Raw genomic sequence first — 13,073 nt, 5'->3', positions numbered from 1 at the left:
GTGTGGAGGGCTGGATGAATAGTAGACGGTGGAGGGGTGGCCGTGGAGGGGTGGTTGAACAGGACCCCCTGGTGTGGAGGGCTGGTTGAACAGTAGACGGTGGAGGGCTGGATGAACAGTAGATGGTGGAGGGGTGGTTGAACAGTAGCTGGTGGAGTAGCGCGCGGTGGAGGCTGGATGAACAGGAGCCCATGGAGGCTGGAGGAGGTCGACTGTAGCCCATGGAGGCTGGAGGAGGTCGACGGTGGAGATGAACAGTATCCCGTGGAGTCCCGTTTTGCGGTATGCCACACCCTTCCCGATGAACAGGCCCCCGTTTCGACCGTAGGAGGTCCGTTTCGTCCGTTTTGTGGTACGCCACACCCCTCCCGATCAACGGGACCCTCGTTTCGACCATAGGAGGTCCGTTTCCTCCGTTTTGCGGTACACCACACCCCTCCCGATCAACAGGACCCCCGTTTCGACCGTAGGAGGTCTGTTTCCTCCATTTTGCGGTATGCCACACCCCTCCCAATCAACATGACCCCGTTCCGAACGTAGGAGGTCTGTTTCCTCCGTTCTGCGGTATGCCGGGCCTCATTTCCATCGCCTGTTCCGTCCAAGCCCTCCCGATGAACACGACCACGCATTCCGTTGCAACCCAGCTGGTTGGCTCCCCATGAACACGACGACGACATTGTTTCTCCGTTCTGACCCAGCCATGTATGTATGCGCGAGTAGGCGTTCAAGACCCTGCCCGTATGTACGTACGTGGCCGTATTTTCTTTCTTGCACCCTCGCCGATGTACGTACGTGTACATGCTACGTGCGCGCCTCTACTACGACACGTGCGCGCCTCTGCTACGACACGTGCGCGCCTCTACATCGACCAGTATGTACGTACATGTTCATGACCAGAATGACAACACTACGTACGCTTCGACCAGGTGGGTCCCGACTGTCAGGCACTTCCTTGCCTGCGAAGATGTAGCTGGTGGGTCCCAGCAGTCAGGGGGGCGAATTGTTTTTTTTGTCTGGACGCACTTCCTTGCGTGCGAAGATGTAGCTAGTGGGTCCCAGCAGTCAGGGGGGCGAATCGTTTTTATGCCCGGACGCACTTCCTTGCGTGCGAAGGTGTCACTGGTGGGTCCCAGCGGTCAGGGGGGCGAATCGTTTTGTTTTTTTGCCCGAACGCACTTCCTTGCATGCGAAGATGTAGCTGGTGGGTCCCAGCAGTCAGGGGGAAATGTTTTTTTTGCGAAATACAGTGGCCCGTCCAGTGGGTCCCAGCTGTTAGTTGGAGGAATCATTTTTTCCGCGTAATAAGGAGGCACTTCCTTGCTGCGGCCGTGGACCCAGCTGTCAGCCTCTCCACGTACAGTCCACGTCCGATGGAAGTCGTTCCTTGACCACGTTGACCATGTTGACTACGTCGCGCCGAGAGCACCAAGGCGGTGGACGACGGCGAGGCCTAGGAAGGGGACGACGGGGAGCCGGGGAAGACGCAGCAGTGGAAGCCCGCTCGGAGAGGTGTATGAGGGTTCACTGGTTTGGCTGCGGTGTGAGGCTGCCGTCGCCACGGGAGGCAGGAGCATGCGGCACGACCGGCGTTGCTTTGGGCGGCTGGAGCAAGAAGACCAGAGGTTGAAGAAGCACTACGGCCGTTGGATGGACATCGTACGGTCACTAGAGCTAGAATCGTTCATATAGACTAAAGTTGACAAAGGCCCCCGTCCCAGTCAACTTAGTAGGCCCACAAGTCAGCCTCCCACCATGGTGGGTCCCAGCTAGTAGGGGGAGTATTCATTTTTTTTTGCGTAATAAGGAGGCACTTCCGGTGGGTCCGAGCTGACAGCGCGGGGAACATTTTTTCGCGAAATACGCTGGCCCGTCCGGTGGGTCCCAGCTGTCAGGGGGAAACGTTTTTCGCGAAATAATGTGGCCCGTCCGGTGGGTCCCTGCTATCAGGTGGAGGAATAATTATTTTGCGCGTAATAAGGAGGCACTTCCTTGCGGCCGCCTGGACCCAGCTGTCAGCCTCTCCATGTACAGTACTCTTCCAATGGAAGTCGGTCGTTGACCTCGTTGACCACGCCGCGCCGAGAGTACCAGGGCGGTGGTCTGGACGATGGCGAGGCCTAGGAAGGGGACGACGCGGTGCTGGGGAAGACGCAGCAGTGGTAGCCCGCACGGAGAGGAGTACGAGGGTTCACTGGTTCGGCTGCAGTGTGAGGCTACCGTCGCCGCAGAATAACAGGGGGTGTGGGTGAGTAGAGGGATGGCCTGGCCAGCGGTGGGAGTAGTACGGGGCGGTGAGGCCTCCGTGACATCACAGCCAGCCACGGGAGGCAGGAGCACGCGACATGACCGGCGCTGCTTTGAGCGGCTGGAGCAAGAAGACCAGAGGTTGAAGAAGCACTACGGCCGTTGGATGGACATCGTACGATCACTGCAGCTAGAATCGTTTATATTGACTAAGTTGACAAAGCCCTTGGTACGCGTCAACTTAGTAGGACCACAGCTCGGATTTGGCATAGAACATATAGCCTATTTGCGATTTGTAAGAATGTACAGCCCATTTTTCAATTCTAATGGAATTTACTACAGCCCATTTACAGTTTGTTAAAAGTACAGCCCAACTTCTATCTAGGACAACGATTAATAATTTCAAACAACCGCTCAAAACAGAATTCAAAAAAAAATTACCACATTTTGATGGGATCCGAAATATTTTTATCCGAAATTTCTAGTCAGGTTAAATATAATTTCAAAATAAAGTTGTATCAGGTTAAAATCCAACGAAATATTGCGCGCGCAACAAGTAATGAAATTAAAAGTTCCAAATTCCAAAAATAATATATTTTTCAAACTAATTACGTGTTTGGTGCATAGTAATTGCCCAGTTATTATAATTACATCCCATTTATTATTTCTTAAAGTCCATTTTCTTGTTAAGCCTAATGCATACCTCCTAGGAAACTTTGCAGCCCAGCGGGGCGCATAACAAGTTGACCCGGATATTGTGTACAACTGTCGGCCCAGTTGCATTGCTGATGTTGAAAAAAAGGCCTGTGTAGTACAGTACAACCTAACATGGTTACTCAGCCCACATTCTGCGACGCCGGAAAGGCCCAAACAAGGCTTCTGTACAACTTTTTGAAGTCACTGAGCTCAATTAATAACTTAAGAAAAAAGTTAGATTACAGCGGAACCTAATTAAAAGCTGTCATGAGCAAATAAATAATTCAATGGGTCCCATTTGTTCGTGTGTGTGTGTGTGTGTGTGTGTGAGAGAGAGAGAGAGAGAGAGAGAGAGAGAGAGAGAGAGACCCATCGATCGATGCTCATAAATACATCTTTCAGCCATATGCATTGCTGATGCTCAGTAAAAACTTATATAGTTGACACAATCTGTCGGATTTCGGGTTCGGGCAGACCCTCAAGGTTCGAACTCTGGGGTGCCCGCGGAGATCACACCTCCTACCTACTCACGTCTCGCCGCTTCGCAAGGATCTAAACTACACGAAGAACAACACAAGGGACACGAGGTTTATACTAGTTCGGGCCACCATTGTGGTGTAATACCCTACTCTAGTTTGTGGTGTGGTGGATTGCCTCAGGGGCTGATGATGAACAATACAAGGGAAGAACTGCCTCGCGAGGGGAGGAGTTCTTGTGGAGGTGCTGCCTCTTGGGAAGGATTGAATCCAGATCAGTTGGCTCTCGATCCGATCCCCCTTTCTACTGTGGTGGCTAGCCCTATTTATAGAGCGAGGCCTTGGTCCTCTTCCCAAATATTGAGAGGGAAGGGCGCCAACAATTGGCCATTTTCAAGGGGAACATCTAGTACACTTATCCTGGCTAAAGTCGGTCCTCGCCTGCCAAAGACTCTGACGGTGACGCCGGCTTGGGCTCCACGATGACCTCCATCCTGCCGTTCTGCTGGTCTTGGTCTTGTTGCACCAAAATGGTTGCCTTTGCTCGATACTCTCGCCTGCGCTTGCCCCCTTTGCACCAAAGAGGAAACAAGGACTCTGGGTAGGCCGGCACCCGCCTGGCGCCCGCTTGGATTCGGTCATCATGGCTTGGGTCACGGGCACCTCGTCAGGTACCCTGCCTTGATCTCTCCGGCTCCTCGCGAGCCAGCCTGACGAGGCTGTGCCTGAGGAAGCTTCCTGTTGTCCACCCCGTGAGGCTTGGCCCCTCGCGAGGGTCTTGAGCATATGTTGATGAAGATGGGCCGTACTAGGCCACTCCTTGAGCCACGCCACAGGCCGCAGGCAGGCAAGTCTGGGTACCCCCGTTCCCAGAACACCGACAGTAACCCCCGGGCCCAAGGCGCACCCGGACTTGGCTTAGCAGAGAAGCGAAGGGGCAAGTGTGAAGCGCCGTGGGACCCAATAGCCTGCGACCTTGGGCGCCGCGTGGCGGTTGATTGGACGTGGGCGTCCCTGTTTCCCCATGCTTCCTTATTTTGCGCCCAGCTAGGCGGACCCGCGGTTGCACACAGTCATCTCTCTTCCCACCGGTCGCGCGTCTCCTGCTCTTCCTCCCCTTGATCTCCAACCTCCGCTTCCAATCCAACCTCGAACCCTCCCCCTTCCTGTCTCCATGGCGCCGACGAAGAAGGGGAAAGGGAAGAAGCATGTGCCCCTACCCCGCTCGCCGCCATCGGCGGCTCCTGATGTCGATCAGTCGATCATACTCAACTTGGAAGCCTTGGACAATGTTAGTTCCGCCCTCGCCACCATCTTCAATGAGTGTGGAAGGACGACGGTCTGGCCCATGTCTCACTTCTCCATTGACAGAATAGTCACCAAGGTCCGGTACTTCACCGATGCCCTTTGGGCGGGACTAGTTCCCCCCTTTTCCGATTTCTTCAATGCCGTGCTTTCCCATTACCAGATCCACATGATGCATTTGGGTCCCGGATCCATTGCTCTCCTCGCTATTTTCGCTTTTGTTTGCGAGGCGATGGTGGGCATTCCTCCTTCAGTTGCCTTGCTGCGCCATTTCTTCTCTCTGTGCCTCAGCGAGCCCACCCAATGCTCGGGGTGCGTGAGCTTCCTCGCCACACCGGAAGCGGCAGCCTCGGGGATTGATTTCATCCTTCCTCCGCCTGCGACTGGGTTTCGAGAGCGGTGGCTATACATGGATGTCGGAGTGCCCAGCCCTTGCTCTCGGAGCCAACCTTGCACGCTGTCCCCAACTCGGGCTGGGTCCATGAGACGCTCACGAGCCCCCGGCTCGCCTTTGTCTGGTGTCGCTTCGAGAACTTGAGGGCGCTCGGTGTGACGGCTCCCAAGGTGGTGAAGGAGTTCCTCCAGAGCTGCATTGCCCCTCTCCAACACCATTCCCGCTGGATGTGGACCTTCGGGGGGTGTGAAGACTGCATGAGGCTCCAGAAGGAAGATCTGGCGCCTGAAGTGCTGAGGAAGGTTCTCATGATTCTGACTGGGGATCCTTCCCCTGGCAGCCTTCGGCAAGGGGGTGCCTTGTTGTACCTTTTCTCAGGCAGGGCTGATTTTGTGAAGCAGATGCCCAGCTTCGATGAATGGGGACTGCGCCCAGCAGGCCTCATGGGACCTCGTGAGAATCCAGTTGTTGTGGTTGCCCTCCCGGTTGCCCGCGGCGGTCCTTCCTCAAGTGGTGGGGCAGGGAGGCAAGGGCCGCCGGGGGCTGAGGGGGCTGCCGTCGGGATAGTGACGCTGCGCGGAACTCCTGAGGTGGCAGCTTCTGAGGCCTGCCCTGCGGCGGCCGAAGGCGTTGAGCCGCAGCCCGCGGCTTCCGTGGCAGAGGCTCCCGAGGCCCCGGCCACTCCCCACAGGGCGGCACCTGGCGGCGTGTACCAGTGCAATGCCCCTGACGCCGGCCACCTTGGCGCTTCTTCCTCGCCGCAGACTGACCCTTGTGCCGAGCTCCTAGGCCGCTTCCATGTGGACTTCGAGGCTCTCCGAAAGAGAAAGGAGGCCTTGGGCGGTGATGATTACCCCTGCCGCCTATTGAAGCGCAGGAAGTACTTCGCCATTGATGAGTAAGCCTTCTCCTTTCTTAGTCCCTTACTTTCCGGTTGCTTCAGCTGACCATTGCTCTGTAGGGTCCTTCCTGCCGAGTTCACGGAGACGCCCGAGGAGCCATCCCCCCAGGCCTCGCCCTCTCCACCGCCCCCAAGCGTCCCAAGCTCGAGTACTGCCCTTGTTGTGAAGTCGGTCGGAGAGGTGAGCCATCCTGCGGAACATCCTGATTCTGTGCACCTCGAGACCCTCCTCTGCAAGCTCTCCTGGGGCACAACTAGCCTGCCCCGGGCTCCTCCTTTGGTCGTGGACGGCGACTGGCTGAGGTCGGTCTCGCATTCTTCCTTGGAGGATGAACCGGCTCTGAGCCAGGCTTCTGGCGGGGCGCGCCCGGCCATCACGAGGGCACCAGCCCCCAGCCCCTTGCCCAGAGGGGGCGTGCCGGTTCGTGGCCCTCCGTGCGCGCCAGGGGCGGAGGACGACGCGGAAGACGCGCTCGAGCGCGCTTGGGAGCTTCGCGCCCTTCGCCAAGGGTTTCTCCAGAGGGCGGCTGACGCAGTGAGCTGGCTTGGTGTAGAGCTTGCCGGCGAGGACGCGCGCCTTGAGGCCGAGGGTCTGCGCCTAGCCGAGGAGAGGCGCAAGCTGAAGGTGGCCATTGCCCTTGCGCGCTACCAGCGTGACCTCGACAATGCGAAGGCCGAGGCGTCGCTGGCGGCTTCTCGAGAGGCCTGCTCCCAGGCCGTCGAGGAGGCTCGGGAGGCTGACCAGCGGCGCAAGGCTGCAGAGGAGCGGGCGTGGGAGCTCCAGGCCTGGATTAGCTCCTTGGAGCAGCAGGTGGTGCTGCGTGAGGCGGCCCTTGCATGGATGAAGGGGGCTTCGGTTGACCAGGCGGAGCTCCAGAGACGTGAGGAGGCATTGATGCTGGAGGCCGCCGAGCGCACCCTTGACCTCGAGCGGTTGGAGACGAGGGAGTGCCTGGTGGCGCAGGCGGAGGATGATGTCGCCGCGTGGGAAGCTCGGACCCAAGAAGAGGTTGACCGCCGGGTGGCGGAGGCTCGCTCGGACCTCGAGCGCGAGTACGGGGAAAGGCTGGAGCTGATCGGGGTCAAAGCAGAGGGCAGGACCGCCTTCCTTAGGGCCAAGCTGGATGAAGCGACGCGGCGTGCGGATGCTGCCGGGGCCACCCTTGGTGCAACACAGGTGGAGCTGGCTTCTTCCCGCACCGAGGTGCTCCTCCTCTGTCAAAGGATTGACGCGGCTGAGGCCGTCGCGTGGCGGAACGAGGACGAGATACACCAGCGGTAGACCTTGGAGCACATGCATGGCCCTATGCTCCGCATGCTCCGTGAGAGAGCTAACACGGCCTTGGGCAACATCTGCGAGGCAGCCGTTGGGGAGCCTCATGAGGTTAACTATGCTGGCAACCTTCAGTTCTTCACTCATTTGGTGACGCAGCTAGAGACTCGGTCGGGCAGAGCCGACAGGTTGGTGGAGGAGAGGAGCCGCGCCCTGCTTGGATGTGCTTTTTCTCGCATCTTCAGTCATCTCCAGGACAGGGACGATGCCGTCATCGCACTAGTACCCCTGGCCATCCGGGGTGACCTGGCGCATTGGGTGGAAGACAATGTGGATGCCCTTGTTAGGGCCTTCACCACCGATGACGATGGCGTAGTCGTGGTTGCTGACGAGGGCAACATGGTGAATGGCCCGGATGCTGATGACAGCGACACAGAGGGCGATGGCGAGGCCAGCGACACCAGTGACGACTCCGGAGGTGCCTCTGAGGATGCATTGGGGGATTTATCCGATTGACCGTGCGTTATTCCTGCTTTTTACCCTGCGCAGAGAGAGTTCGGGCTTGGCCCTGAAGGTTGTAAGAGCATTTTGGGAGGGGGAGCCCCTCGTGTAAAAACTTGCAGTTAGCATTTTTGTAGACATGATGTTGCCTGCATGCCTACACCGAGCGGTTGGTCTCGCGATGAGTCAATTGTCTTGTTTACCTTTGACCCGCGTGGGTCCTGAGCGAGTTCGTGGGGGGCCGCGGTGTCCCGAGTGCGTCCTGAATGAACCCATTGAACCTGTAGTGAGAACCTCCTGAGAGGGCGCGGTGACGGCAGCCCGGGCTGCGCGCATGCTGGGCCTGGCCCGACTCGCGAGGGGCTCACGAGGGGAGGTAGCTGAAGCTAGAGGGACGCAAAGCGGTGGCCAGGACACGAGAGATTGCTCGAACGAGACTAAACACCCCTTCCCCAGACACACGTAAGTCTTAAGCTCAAATCCAACTTAAATTCAAACAAGGGGAAAACGACAACCAAGGGAAAGGCAAAAAAGCAGAAAGGCCGCGTCCGGCACCTAGTCTAGTCTTCGACGTCTTCTCACCAGCGCGGAGCTAAGTGCTAGCACTGGGCGTGGGAGGGAGCCCTCGAGGCCCGAGGGCGGCTCTCCGGAGACTCCGGGGCGTGTACAGCCCCACTCATTATTACGTGAGAGTGTCACGGAGCGGCGAGCTTCACAGGCACTGGGCCTTCTTCACAGGTACCGGCCTTGCTTCATATCGCCAGACGAGGGCCCCGCCTTGCGCCACAATCTATTGCCACCGACGATAGCCGGAGACCAAGGACGCCGGCGATGGGATAGAGCGGTCCCCAGTGGTTCCCCCGACGACCACGGGTCCTCTGCCGGGGATAGGCCCTGAGGCACCTCCCCGGCAGAGGGCCTACCTCCTGGGGACGCCTTGCTCCGAGCGTCGTGGGGGTGAGGCCGGATCTCGGCCCCTTTCCTGCAGCCCCAGGTGCCCTCCTCCTGAGGGGTAGGAAACTGCTGGATTGGGGCAGCCATCCGCCGCGACGACCTGTACCTCATGTGATCCATGGTTAGCGTATGCCTGCTCCTGAGGAATTAGCGGTACCCGATAGTCACTGCCTCCAGCGCGGTCGATGAGGCTCTCCCGGGGCTCCTGAAAGAGCTCAGCTTCCGGCATCTCTTCCCCCCAGCCTCGACCGAGGAATGAGCCATGGTCTTCCTCCTGCGCGTGCCCTTGATCCACCATGTGTGGCACATACGCTTCCGGGGCCGCCGCCCCGAATGCCTCGCTATAGTGCCATGTGTGCCAATGCAGTCCTGCTCGAGGTGCCCACCTGGGGGTGGTGGCGTGGCGGCCCACTGGGACCATGGGCTGTAGTGAATCCCCCCTCGCTGGTCGGAGGCGGAGGCGGCACTGTTGGTAGCCCGCCGCTAATGGCCAGGTTGGCATTGGGGTGGCCTTGGAATCCGCTCGGAGCTGTGTAGGCGCGTGCGGGGCCTCCATGAGGTCCGCCTTGGACCTGAGGCGACGGCTGGGTGCAGAAGGGGTGAGCCCCCGAGGCGGCGGAGCCCAGGAGCTCTGCCACCCGCTCCAGTAGCATGTCGTGGCCGCCCTCCAGCAGCCTGCATTGCAGTAGCTCTCGGGCCACCGTGAGCGCAGCCCTTGAGTTCGCTTGCTCCCGCCGGGTGTATGGCGCCGTGGCCGCGGCGTGGCTTGAGGCCCTCGCTGCCGATCGCACCTGCCGCAGTGTGAGAGCTGGTGCCGCCTGACCACGTCGCCCGCGGCACGCAGCGCCCTGCGGACCGCGGGCTGCCTGGGGCACGGGGTTGAGGTCGCCCTGGGCAAGCAGCTCTGCGCGGGCGGGCCAGGCCGCCCAGGGATCAGGATTGCCTGTTGGGTCGCCGGACATGATGGCGACGATGCGACGGTACGTGAGGCGGTGGGAGAAGGATTTTGGCGCACCCCTACCTGGTGCGCCAAATGTCAGATTTCGGGTTCCGGCAGACCCTCAAGGTTCAAACTCTGGGGTGCGCGCGGAGATCACACCTCCTACCTACTCACGTCTCGCCGCCTCGCAAGGATCTAAACTACACGAAGAACAACACAAGGTACACGAGGTTTATACTAGTTCGGGCCACCATTGAGGTGTAATACCCTACACTAGTTTGTGGTGTGGTGGATTGCCTCAGGGGCTGATGATGAACAATACAAGGGAAGAACTGCCTCGCGAGGGGAGGAGTTCTTGTGGAGGTGCTGCCTCTTGGGAAGGATTTAATCTGGATCAGTTGGCTCTCGATCCGATCCCCCTTTCTACTGTGGTGGATAGCCCTATTTATAGAGCGAGGCCTTGGTCCTCTTCCCAAATATTGAGCGGGAAGGGCGCCAACAATTGGCCATTTTGAAGGGGAACATCTAGTACACATATCCTGGCTAAAGTTGGTCCTTGCCTGCCAAAGACTCTGGCGGTGACGCCAGCTTGGGCTCCATGATGACCTCCATCCTGCCATTCTGCTTGTCTTGGTCTTGTTGCACCGAAATGGTTGCCTTTGCTTGATACTCTCGCCTGCGCTTGCCCCCTTTGCACCAAAGAGGAAACAAGGACTCTGCGCAGGTCGGCGCCCACCTGGCGCCCGCCTGGCTTCGGTCGTCATGGCTTGCGTCACGGGCACCTCGTGAGGTACCCTGCCTTGATCTCTCCGCCTCCTCGCGAGCCAGCCTGACGAGGTTGTGCCTGAGGAAGCTTCCTGTTGTTCGCCCCGCGAGGCTTGGCCCCTCATGAGGGTCTTGAGCATATGTTGATGAAGATGGGCCGTACTGGGCCACTCCTTGAGCCACGCCGCAGGCCGCAGGCAGGCAAGTGTCGGTACCCCCGTTCCCAGAACGCCGACACAATCATATAGAACATCATAGCACACTGAACTTGCATACGAAAATTTCACGCAGGCAGCACAATCAGGATGGAAGCAGTGGGTCGCTACGGGAAGGGCTATGTTGAAACCAACGAAGTCCTACATAATGGTTCATCGTCTTTATAAATGACGGGGAAATATCTTGAATGTTGTGCAAATAAAACAGATAGACAACACAATAAGTTCTGCTAGCACATTAAGTTAACGTACAGCCCTTTATAAAAAAAGTTCAGGTACAAAATTAGAACAGGTCACAATCAAATGTACTGGCATATTAGTGCTTCAGACCCATAGCTCGGATTTAACTAGTACTATCTGACAAGATTCAGTTGTTACCTCAAATTAGAGCACGTCCAGGCAGCCAGCCCTGCCTCTTCTCCCAAAGAAGCAGTGGCCTCCACCGCGCGATGGAGTAGGTCCTGTGCCATCCGTCGTTCCAAGCAACATGGGGAAAGTCTGACATTGACTCCTGTAATGGACGTCGTCAACGGACCCTGGCACCAGCGGCGGCGGCAGGACTTCGATTGATGGATTGACCACTTCTTCGACATGCACCAACACTCGATACAGGTACATCCCTAACGTGGTCCGCGGCGGCCTTGGTGGCGACAAATAGTACAACCCCGGTTCCTGCACCGGTATCTCAACACCAATCACCTTTGGTATGGTGGACGGCTTCTTCATCCATGCCATAACAGTCAGAGCCCGGCTATCTAGAGGAACAAACATACTTATGAGCTCACCTCCAAGGTCGTTGATAAGCTCGTTCATGGACTCGCTATTCCAAGAACCTTGAGGCATGTCGTGGAAGGTAAGCTTTGTTAAAAACTCAAGCTCAAAGGGCACCGAGCCCCATCCTGGGTGCCACCGATCAAAGCTCACCAGTGCGCCATCGCAGAAAAAACGCCGGGAAGATTCGAACACACGACTGCAGTCGAAAGTTGTCCGGAACCTGACAAAGAAATCAGCCGGTGGCGGACAGACTTCAACGAGCAAGTCACTTATTTGGATGCCGTGCGCAATGCCAAGAGCTTTGACAAGGTCATCCGGCGAGACGGGAGGCCAGTCACCGTTGATGGTTACCATCAGCACTTTGCCGACAAACTGGTCGTCAAGCGCCGCCATGCCACTGTTGTGCGACAGCACGCAGCAACCGAAGGCAGGACGGACCTCAGGATCTCCGGCTCAGAGATCTGCGTTGACCGGCGACATGATAGTGCACTTGAGTACAGGGAGTACAGGAGGGGGATTTGGGGGAACTGGAGTAGGAATCGAGATTCCAGAGGTGGGGGAGGGGCGGGAGACAGGGGATGAAAAGGTAGCATGAATTTCGAGCACGCGCCAATATGCTCTCGGCGCGCAAGCGCACGAAAACACCGGTGGCGCCAATATGCCCGGCCTTTTTTTTCAAGATCTTTTGAGAGCCCGGCCCGAGAGTCATAATTGACCTATTTTGCCTTGCGTTACTACTCGGCCCATATTCAACGACACCTCACTGGCCCAAGCAAGTGTACATCATCGAAAAGGCAGTGAGCTCAAATTATATAACTTGAAAAAAGGATATATACTCTGAACACTGGAGAATGGTGATGCCCTCATTTAGCCCACCAGTAGTTCGAGACAATAAACAGTTCGAAACAACGATATATACAACATTCAAACACTGACTAGTGACTACTACTAACATAAACAGCAAGACATGATAGTTCATAAGAAGTCTTGCTACACCACCAAAATGTACCCATCTGTAGCGCTCAGACTCTCGTGATCCAGACGAGAATGACATCCTAAACAGAAGCAACTATTACATAGAAAGAGTGACATAGACGAGGATGACCAAATGACAAGGAATATGCATAACAAAAGAAAGAACTACCCATCCAGAACCAGCAGCAAAGACAACAAAGTCATTCGAAGAGATGATCCAACACCATCATAATTTGCAGCCCCGCTTCAACGACCAGTGATCCGGAGACACCAGTACTCCACCCTTTCGATGCAACAGCCCAGTTACCTATCAACCTGAAGGCTTGAACCACATCACTGCCTGTCGTAATTGAGACGTCCAAGGATCAAAGTTAATCCGGATGCCTTTGTCATTCTCACCTTCTTTTGGCTGCAGGTTGTATCGTTGACAATCAGGGGAGTTTGCTCCCGAACTCCTAGGGCTCGCCGTGTAGACACAGTTTTCCATAGCAAACAGAGCCTCTCTGCCATCAAGGTCCTTGCCAACGGTGATCTCCTGGTTAATCGGATAATTGAGTCCGAGAAACAGAGAGTGTGAACCAAGGCTGTTTACCCGCCTCCAACTAAAAAATCCTAAAGGCCCCAACAAGCTGGAATCCTGCTCATAGACGTAACAGCCAC

The sequence above is a fragment of the Triticum dicoccoides genome, chromosome 4B, assembly GCF_002162155.2.
Source record: "Triticum dicoccoides isolate Atlit2015 ecotype Zavitan chromosome 4B, WEW_v2.0, whole genome shotgun sequence".
Classification (NCBI taxonomy): Eukaryota; Viridiplantae; Streptophyta; class Magnoliopsida; order Poales; family Poaceae; genus Triticum; species Triticum dicoccoides.
The sequence above is the reverse complement of the archived record's forward strand: the minus strand, read 5'-3'. Positions refer to the sequence as shown.